Source organism: Callospermophilus lateralis, chromosome 3 (genome assembly GCF_048772815.1).
Source record: "Callospermophilus lateralis isolate mCalLat2 chromosome 3, mCalLat2.hap1, whole genome shotgun sequence".
Classification (NCBI taxonomy): Eukaryota; Metazoa; Chordata; class Mammalia; order Rodentia; family Sciuridae; genus Callospermophilus; species Callospermophilus lateralis.
The window spans coordinates 5,293,571-5,303,216 of NC_135307.1; the positions used below are offsets into that span (position 1 = coordinate 5,293,571).

The 9,646-nt window shown below is 36.8% G+C and overlaps 1 pseudogene; it reads right to left on the minus strand.

Annotated features, from left to right (window-relative positions):
* Nucleotides 1-242: 242 nt before the first annotated feature.
* Nucleotides 243-1,716, minus strand: LOC143393587 (citrate synthase, mitochondrial pseudogene; annotated as a pseudogene).
* Nucleotides 1,717-9,646: the final 7,930 nt, after the last annotated feature.

A 9,646-nucleotide genomic window follows, 5' to 3' on the forward strand; every position in this document is an offset into this window, starting at 1 on the left:
AAACCTAACCCATACCACATGCATTAGTCCTGGTTATCCTATAGTTGATGGGCAACTTGTACCAGGAAGGAAAGGGAACTGGTTAGGGAAGAAGGGGTCACTTTTCATCTTTTAAAGTCTTAATTTATATTTTAACTTCAAACGTTATTTTCAGTGCCTCAGGTACAATTTAATCTTAAATCTTTAAAGGCCCCCTGAAACAAAACAAAAGTATACTTTAAGCTTCCTCATCTTCAGTAGTCAGTTTTCCCCCAGTCTCCAGTTTTACCCTGACTTAGAGTCCACAAACTTCATCAAACCATCCGTGCTCATGGACTTGGGCCTTTCTAAAGGGAAGCCTAGGGCTCAGCTCCAGATGAGCTGTGCCAATACACCCAGTGCCCGTGACACCCCAAAGAGGACTGTGTAGTAATTCATCTCCGTCATGCCATAATACTGGAGCAACACCCCACTGTGAGCATCTACGTTCTGCCAAGGATTCTTAGCCTTTCCCTGCTCCAAGAGGATATTGGGTACAATCTTATACAGCTGAGCAACAAGTTTGAACATAGGGTCATTGGGTAGGTGTTTCAGAGCAAACTCTCACTGACAGGAATATCGTGGATCTGTCTTCCTTAGAACTACATGGCCATAGCCTGGGACAACCCGTCCTGAATTGAGTGTGTTCCAGATGTAGTCTCTTAACTTTTCATCTGACACATCTTTGCCAACTTCCTTCTGTAGTTGTGTTAGCCAGACAAGTACTTCCTGATTTGCCAGTCCATGTAGAGGTCCTGCAAGCCCATTCATGGCTGCTGCAAAGGACAGGTAAGGGTCTGAAAGCGCACTGCCCACCAAGTGGCTGGTATGGGCACTTACATTGCCACCTTCATGGTCACTGTGGATGGTGAGGTATAAACGCATGAGCTCAGTGAACTGAGCATCAGTATAGCCTAACATGTTGGTGAAATTGTGGGACCAGTCCAGCTTAGAGTCAATGACCCCAATACTGCTGCCCTCCCGGTAGAGATTCCGGTAGATCTTTGCAGCAACACAAGGTAGTTTTGCGATGAGATCCATGCAATCTTCATATATTAACTCCCAGTACTTGGTACGTTAATACCCTCTGCATATGCCCGGGCAAAGTTACTTTCACTATTGAGGGCAGTAATGGCTGCACTGAGTTGAGACATGGGGTGTAGGTTGGTGGGAAAGTTGTCCAGCATGGTGACCACATGAGAAGGCAGAGCTGCCCGCTTTGCCCACTCCTTTGAAAGCCAAGATACCTGTTCCTCTGTTGGGATCTGTCCAGTTACCAGCAGCCAAAATAAGCCCTCAGGAAGGGGTTCTTCCCCGCCCTTAGCCTTAGGCAGTAATTTCTGGCATTCAGGGATATTATGGCCTCTGAATCGGATGCCCTCATCGGGATCAAGAACTGACGTTTCATACACAAGTCCCTTCATGCCTCTCATGCCACCATACATCATGTCCACAGTAATTTGGCTCACCACTGTCTTGCCATGTTGCTGCCTGAATGCCTTAATTCTGGCCTGCTCCTTAGGTATCAGGTTGGCCAGTATGTCTTTCAAATTCGTGGTAGAAGTACTGGCATGCCGGGCTGCAAGAACAAGACAGGATGCATTCTTGGCTCCCAAGAGCCTTGCGGCCGCAGTGAGTAAATCCATAGCAGGCAACTCTAGGATCTGATGGGGAGGGAAAGAGGGGAGAGAGATGTGGCAGAAACGGGAGCGGTGGACGCTGCACCAGAGGCCGTGCCAATGGGTAGACAAGGTTGAAAGGAGGCAGCTGAAGGAAAGGATAGACGAACCGGCAGCCGTAAAAAGTAATTTAAAACTTTATATATCTTATTGATAACAGGCTCAGTTATAGAACATTAAATAATATAAATAAATCTACAATATGTTATTTTTATAAGCCTAAAATTACCATGTAATCTTTTGGAGAACACCAGCTTGATATAATTTTTTTAAAGCTTCTATCTTAATGACTTATATACCTGGAAAATATGAATACATTTAATACACAAAGAAGAGTAATAGTACCACAATTACTATTGATGTTTTTATATTAATCAAGTTTAGCTCTTAAAGAAATAACATATTAGAATATTGCAAAATAACAGTTGTTGTTTAACCATAGTTGTATAATCCTTAATTCCTTCAAGATTACTTGCTCAAAAAACTTACATATATAGCCAATGTACATAGATCTTCTTTATCACTTACTTAAACCTATATAGCCAACATGCATAGACCTTCTTTATCACTTGCTTAAACCCTCTTACTTACTCACTTCTAGAAACACATTTTTTTTCTATTAAATCCATACTTAGAACCTTCTAATTTTTTTTCATCTGTTAACTCCTTCTTTATTTACATTTTGAAATAATCCTTATAAATTTTTGAGTTTAGGCAAATTATTCAACTTTAATAAGAGATATTTTGTTATTTGTAGTACACAATTAATTACATCTGTTTACCATATTATGAAAATATAGTATCTAAATATCAGGGATGACAAAGCAACCTTTTATTTATTTATTTATTTAATTATTTGCCAACTTAAAAAATTATCAATAATGTTATCTAATGTAATTTAAGGAGTTAAAAGTATTAACTTAATTAATGGTATATTTAACATTTAGCATAATAACCTTGTAAATTAATCAGATATTTAACAAAAGTACTCATAAATGAGTAATCTTATGTCTAATTAATTTAATTTTTATCAAAACATTAGACAAGTATAATGAACAGTGTTAGCCATTTTTTGTTGTTGTTGAAGAAAAGCACATCAGACATTAACATGTTAAAGACATCTTATTTTTTATCTGTTTAAATCAAACTATTTAAATCAGTGAATTAAAAATATTTGGATCCACTTTTAAAAATTTTTATGAGTGCTTTTTACATATATATCAATCTCTTTATATCATGTACATGATATATGGACATACGCACAAACAGACATACAACACATAATACAAGTGTGCACACATAATAAAGGCCTTGTAGCTATTTTAGGTGAAATTTCCATTGTAATGTTCAAATATTCCACAGTTGGTCAAAAATAGAACTGATCAGAAAAACATTAACTTAGGTCTGTAGGATCAAAATTATGAGCTCAAGAAATACAGAATCTAAGAAAAAGCAAAAGTCCTAGAAAAAATGACCGGCCTGTAATTAGAAAATACCATAAAATTTACTTTTTTTGTTTAGTTTGACTTCAGATAAAAAACACTTTTACCTTTTTTTGTGACAATCTTTTATAAATTTGTATTTCACTGTAGTATAATGAACATCAATCATTTGGGGATTATGAATGTTTTGTTGTCTAGTTATAGAAAATAAATGTGGTGGCTTAACAAAACCACCAGAGGGAACTGTAAGATCATCATCATCATATATCAGAGTAAGAGGAAATGAAAAGTGCTGTTGTTTTTTTTACTCGTATCAATTTTATACTTTGTCATTAGAAAGAGAGAAGCATTAGAAGGAGTAGTAGGTTTAAGAGAGAATCTTTGCTTTTTTAATTTTATTTTTTTTTCACAAAGGCCTCCATAACTTCTTTCATACTGGAGTCACTATCTGAACTTTTTGAATCTTCCTCATCATCCAGATCTGATTTAGGAGAATCATCTATAGTATCACAGATATCTTCCTTGGGTTCCATTTTGTTAACCTTAGTATCAGATTCTGATGTATCAACTTGGCTTTCACAATGAGAACACTTTTCATTATTGCTTTCTAATAATTGTAATGCTTGAATAATAGCATTTCACAATGTCCAAATCTTCAAAGAAATAACATTCCCAGCCTGATGCTGCTTATGGAGCTCTTTCTGAACCAATTTCCATTCCCCTAAATTTAAGTGGACCTTGATTTGATACTGGAACCAGTGACAATGACATTCTATAATTTTAAATAACTCCTTGAGTCTCTTATGAGATGTTTTCACACCTATGGAATACGATAATCCTTGTAGTAAGTCCACATATTGTTCCTTAAAGGACTGGGAGTTTCCCATATTAATTCTGAATGTTCCCCTTAAGTTTTCTCGACCTGGGGTGAATACCCTTTTGATATTTTGTTAGTTCTGAAAGCCCCCCTAAAGTTTTCTTTAATCTGGGGTTATACCCTTTCGATATTTTGTTAATCCTGAAAGTCCCCCTTTCATTTTTTTAACCTGGGGTGCTTACCCTTTCAGTGCTGGATCCTGCCAACTACGCCAAATGTTGCAGTAATTCACTCACAGGTCAGCATGAGAAAAAAAGAAGAAACAGAGCAAGCCAAGCAGCAGAAGATAAAAAGTCCTTTATTGTATACAAGCAATCTTTTTATAGTATTGTGAACAAAGAAGGCAGCCTTCCAACAGCAATAAATCAGGTCTTTCAGCTAATTAATCATAGCATACAGAAGTTTTACTTTCTAATCAGAAGTGACCCACTTCTCATGGCTAATCTACTCTTGGCCTGGAGCATGTTGAGCTCTGCTCTTTGTTAAGAACAGATAATAAAAATTTTCTCAGCGCCCTCCTAGCCCACTTGGCAGAACATCCTGTTTGCGAGCAGGTCCTCCCAAGGACAGCAGACACCTCATTTTCAAGCATGTCTGCTGTTACCTATCTAAACTTTGATAGAATATCTCGTTTGCAGGTAGACTCCATCAAGGACAGTAATAGTTATGCAGCAGTCACATCTGATTCTCTACAGTTAGAAATGTCCAGCAAAATTGGGGTGCACTGAAACCTAGAGGAAGAATTTCAACACCCGAGGATCAGTGATCATGGCTCAATTGTGAGTGAACCATGCACCTGAAGATTCAGGCTGATTGATCAGCATCCTACCCTTCAGCCAGAGCCTGCGAGCCTATGTGCCAGCAATGCAGAGAAACGGTGCTACGGATTCTGAGGGGTCCTTCAACTGTGCCCTCACAGTGCTCCAGGCAGAGTTCTGGGATTGAGATGGGGGAGAGAAATGGTCCAGATCTGCCCTCCACACCAGACACCCCACCAAGTAAGCCAGTGGCCACCATAATAGGGAGCTTACGTCACCATCACCAGTTTCTGACAGATCAGATCCTATGGCAGCAAGTTCAGCAATAGAACAGGTGTGTGACACTCAGCCCCTCTCCCATACAGTGGGGAAATCGCATAAAATCTCTCCCCGGCTTTCCATGGGCATGAATATCAGAGGCGTGGGGAAAGGTAAAGGCACCTGACCTCCAACTTCCCGCTCCCACCAGTGGCAAAAACGAAACCTGTCTGGCCAGCTCTCTGGGCATGGCTATTGGAGGGAATCGAAAGAATAGGGGGCAGATTCCCAATTCCTGCACTCCCCATCCAGGAAACTGTAGGCCCAGAGTGTAGCTTGAACTGTGGAGAGGTACCACACTGGGGAGGGCCTGGCTGGCGGGAGAAGCAAGGAGGCTAGAGGCCAGGAATAAACTAAGTGAACAGGATTGGAGAGACACAAGGTGGGGGAGGGGAGAGCCACCTCATATGGATTGTTTCCTACAGCCTGAGTGAAAAATCTTGGTCTGGAAAGCACAGCTCCACCTACTGGAAGCGAAGAAAATAGAAGCCTAACAGTGCATTTTTTTTTAAATTGTAATTTTTATTTTACTTTATTTTATTATAATTTTTTATCATTTCTTCTTTTTCTTTTATATTTTTTCTCTTTCTTCTCTCCCTTTCTCTTTCTTAGTTTTCTTCCTTACCTTTTCCCTATCTTTCCTCCCAAGCATGACCACTCCCATTACATGTAATTTACTAAATGCAAATAGATGAATGCTAAGAGATGGTCTATAGTCCGCTTAAGCCCTTAACTAACCCAAGTACTCCTATCTATTTTCTTGTTAATATCCACCTGCATTTGAGCAACCCCCCAAAGAAGCTAAGATGTACTAACCTCCACACCATCACATCTCCTGACCTTAACATAATCCTAAGTTCAAACCTCAATTCTCTATATGCCATCAAAATCTGTATGCCATTAATGAAACTAATGAATTTACTTTAAATCACAATTAAATCCAACATCTCTAAACATTGTCTCCTAACACAAAGGAGAGATCTTGGAGCTATACAAAACCAAAACAAATTTATAGAAGAAAATAATAACACAGCAGTCAAACAGAACTGGAAAGAAATATAAGCACCATGAAAAAAAGAAAGAAAAGGAACACAAACATTGCAGGACAGCTTAAATTTACAGGAGATGCTAGATGCATCAGAAAAATGGTCAAATAAAAAACTCAAGGCATACCTGACTCAGATTGAATGGAATCTTAAAGAGATCATTAGATAGCAAATGCATGAAATGAAAGAACACCTCGACAATGAATGAGACAAACAAGTTCAAAAGGCAAATGAACAACTCTACAGGGATATAGAGGTTATAAAAAAATCCAAATAGAAATCCTAGAAATTAAGGAAAGTAAAAACCAAATTAAAAAATCAAATGAAAGTATCACCAGTAGAGCAGACCAAGCAGAAGTCAGAACATCAGACAATGAAGACAAAACATATCATCTCAAAAAGAGTCTAGTCAAATCACAAAGGTTGGTAAGAAATCATGAGCAAAACATCCAAGAGATATGGGATATTATAAAAAAAAACAAATTTAAGAGTCATTGGGATAGAGGAAGGTATAGAGGTCCAAACCAAAGGAATGCACAATCTGTTAAATGAAATAATTTTGGAAAACTTTCCAGACATGAAAAATGAAACAGATTTACAAATCCTAGAAGCCTACAGGACACCAAACATACAGAATTACAATTGACTAACTCCAAGACACATTGTTATGAAGATATCCAACATACAGAACAAGGAGAGAATATTAAAAGATACCAGAGAAAGGAGGCAGATTACATTTAGGGGTAAGCCAATAAGCTTAATGGTGGATTTCTCATCACAAACACAGAAAGCGAGAAGATCCTGGAACAACGTTTTTCAAATGCTGAAAGATAATGGGTGCCAACCAAGAATTTTGTATCCAGCAAAACTAAACTTCAGGTTTGACAATGAAATAAAAATCTTCCATGATAAACAAAAGTTAAAAGAAATCGCAGCCAGAAAACCAGGACTGCAAAGCATTTTTGGCAAAACACTACACGAAGAGGAAATGAAAAACAACAACAAAAAACAACAGTGGGAAGTATCTCAGTAATGGGGGGAATGAAAAACTAATCAAAGAGGAAAAACAAACCAAATTTTAAAAATAATTAAATAAATAAACAAACATGACTGTAAGTACAAACCATATATCAATAGTAACCCTAAATGTTAATGGCTTAAACTTACCAATTAAACAACATAGGCTAGAAACCTGGATTAAAAAAGCAGATCCAATAATATGCTGCCTTCAGGAGACTCACTTGATAGGAAAACACACACACAGGCTGAAGGTGAAAGGCTGGGAAAAATCATAACATGCACATGGACCTTGGAAGCAAGCAAGGGTGGCTATAATTCATATCAAATAAAATCGACTTCAAGCCTAAATTAATCAAAAGGGATAAAGAAGGACACTATATATTGTTAAAGGGAACCATTCACCAACAAGACATAACAATTATCAATTTATATGCCCCAAACAATGGTGCTGCTACATTCATAAAACAAACTCTCCTCAAGTTCAAGGGACAAATTGACCACAACACAATAAATATGGGTGACATCAATACATCTCTCTCACCACTGGACAGATCTTCCAAACAAAAGTTGAATAAAGAAACTATAGAACTCAATAACACAATCAATAACCTAGACTTAACTGACACATATAGGATATATCTACCATCAGCAAGTGGATATACTTTTTTCTCAGCAGCACATGGATCCTTCTCAAAAATAGACCATATATTTTGCCATAGGGCAACTCTCAAAAATTATAAAGGAATAGAGATAATACCATTCATCTTATCTGATCATAATGGAATGAAACTGGAAATCAATAATAAAAGAAGAAGAGAAATTCCCTACATCACTTGGAGAATGAACAATATGTTACTGAATGATCAATGAGTTACAGAAGACATCAAGGAGGAAATTAAAAAATTCATTGAGATAAATGAAAACACAGACACAAAATATCAGAATCTATGAGACACAATGAAAACTGTTCTAAGAGGAAAATTCATTGCTTGGAGCTCATTCCTAAAAAAAAAAAAAAAAAAAAAAAGGAAAACCAACAAATAAATAATCTCACACTTCATCTCAAAACCCTTGAAAAAGATGAGCAAAACAACAGCAAATGTAGTAGAATGCAAGAAATAATTAAAATCAGAGTTGAAATCAATGAAATTGAAATAAAAGAAACAATTGAAAAAATTGAAAAAACTAAAAGTTGGTCCTTCGAAAAAATAAATAAGATTGACAGACCCTTAGCTATGCTAATGAAGAGAAGAAGAGAAAGAACTCAAATCACTAGCATATGGGATGAAAAAGGCAATATCACAACAGACACTACAGAAATACAGAAGATAATTAGAAATTATTTCGAAAACTTATACGCCAATAAAATAGAAGATAGTGAAGGCATTGATAAATTTCTTAAGTCATATGATCTGCCCAGATTGAGTCAAGAGGACATACACAACTTAAACAGACCAATATCAATTGAGGAAATAGAAGAACCCATCAAAACAATACCAACCAAGAAAAGCCCAGGACCAGATGGGTATACAGCAGAATTTTACAAAACCTTTAAAGAAGAACTAATACCAATACTTCTCAAGATATTTTGTGAAATAGAAAAAGAGGGAGTACTTCCAAATTTATTTTAAGGGGCCAACATCACCCTGATTCATTAACCAGATAAAGACACTTCAAAGAAAGAAAACTACAGACCAATATCTCTAATGAACATAGATGCAAAAATCCTCAATAAAATTCTGGCAAATCGGATACAAAAATATATCAAAAAGATTGTGCACCATGATCAAGTAGGATTCATCCCTGGGATGCAAGGCTGGTTCAATATATGGAAATCAATAGACTTAAAGATAAAAAAAAATATGATCATCTTGATAGACGCAGAAAAAGCTTTCGACAAAATACAACATCCCTTTATGTTCAAAATATTAGAAAAACTAGGGATAACGGGAACTTACCTCAACATTGTAAAAGCTATTTATGCTAAGCCTCAGGCTAGCATCATTCTAAATAGAGAAAAATTGAAGGCATTTCCTCTAAAATCTAGAACAAGACAGGGATGCCCTCTCTCACCACTCCTATTCAACATAGTTCTTGAAACCCTGGCCATAGGAATAAGACAGATGATAGAAATTAAAGGCATAAAAATAGGAAAAGAAGAACTTAAATTAGCACTATTTTTGGATGACATGATCCTATACCTAAAGGACCCAAAATGTTCTACCAAAAAACTTCTAGAACTAGTAAATGAATTCAGCACAGTGGCAGGATATAAAATCAACACTCCTAAGTCTGAGGCATTCCTGTATATCAGTGACAAACCCTTGGAAAGGGAAATCAGGACAACCACCCCATTCACAATATCCTAAAAAAAATATTTGGGAATCAACCTAACAAAAGAGGTGAAAGATCTTTACAACAAAAACTACAGCACACTAAAGAGGGAAATAGAAGAAGACCCTAGAAGATGGAAAGATATACCTTGTTC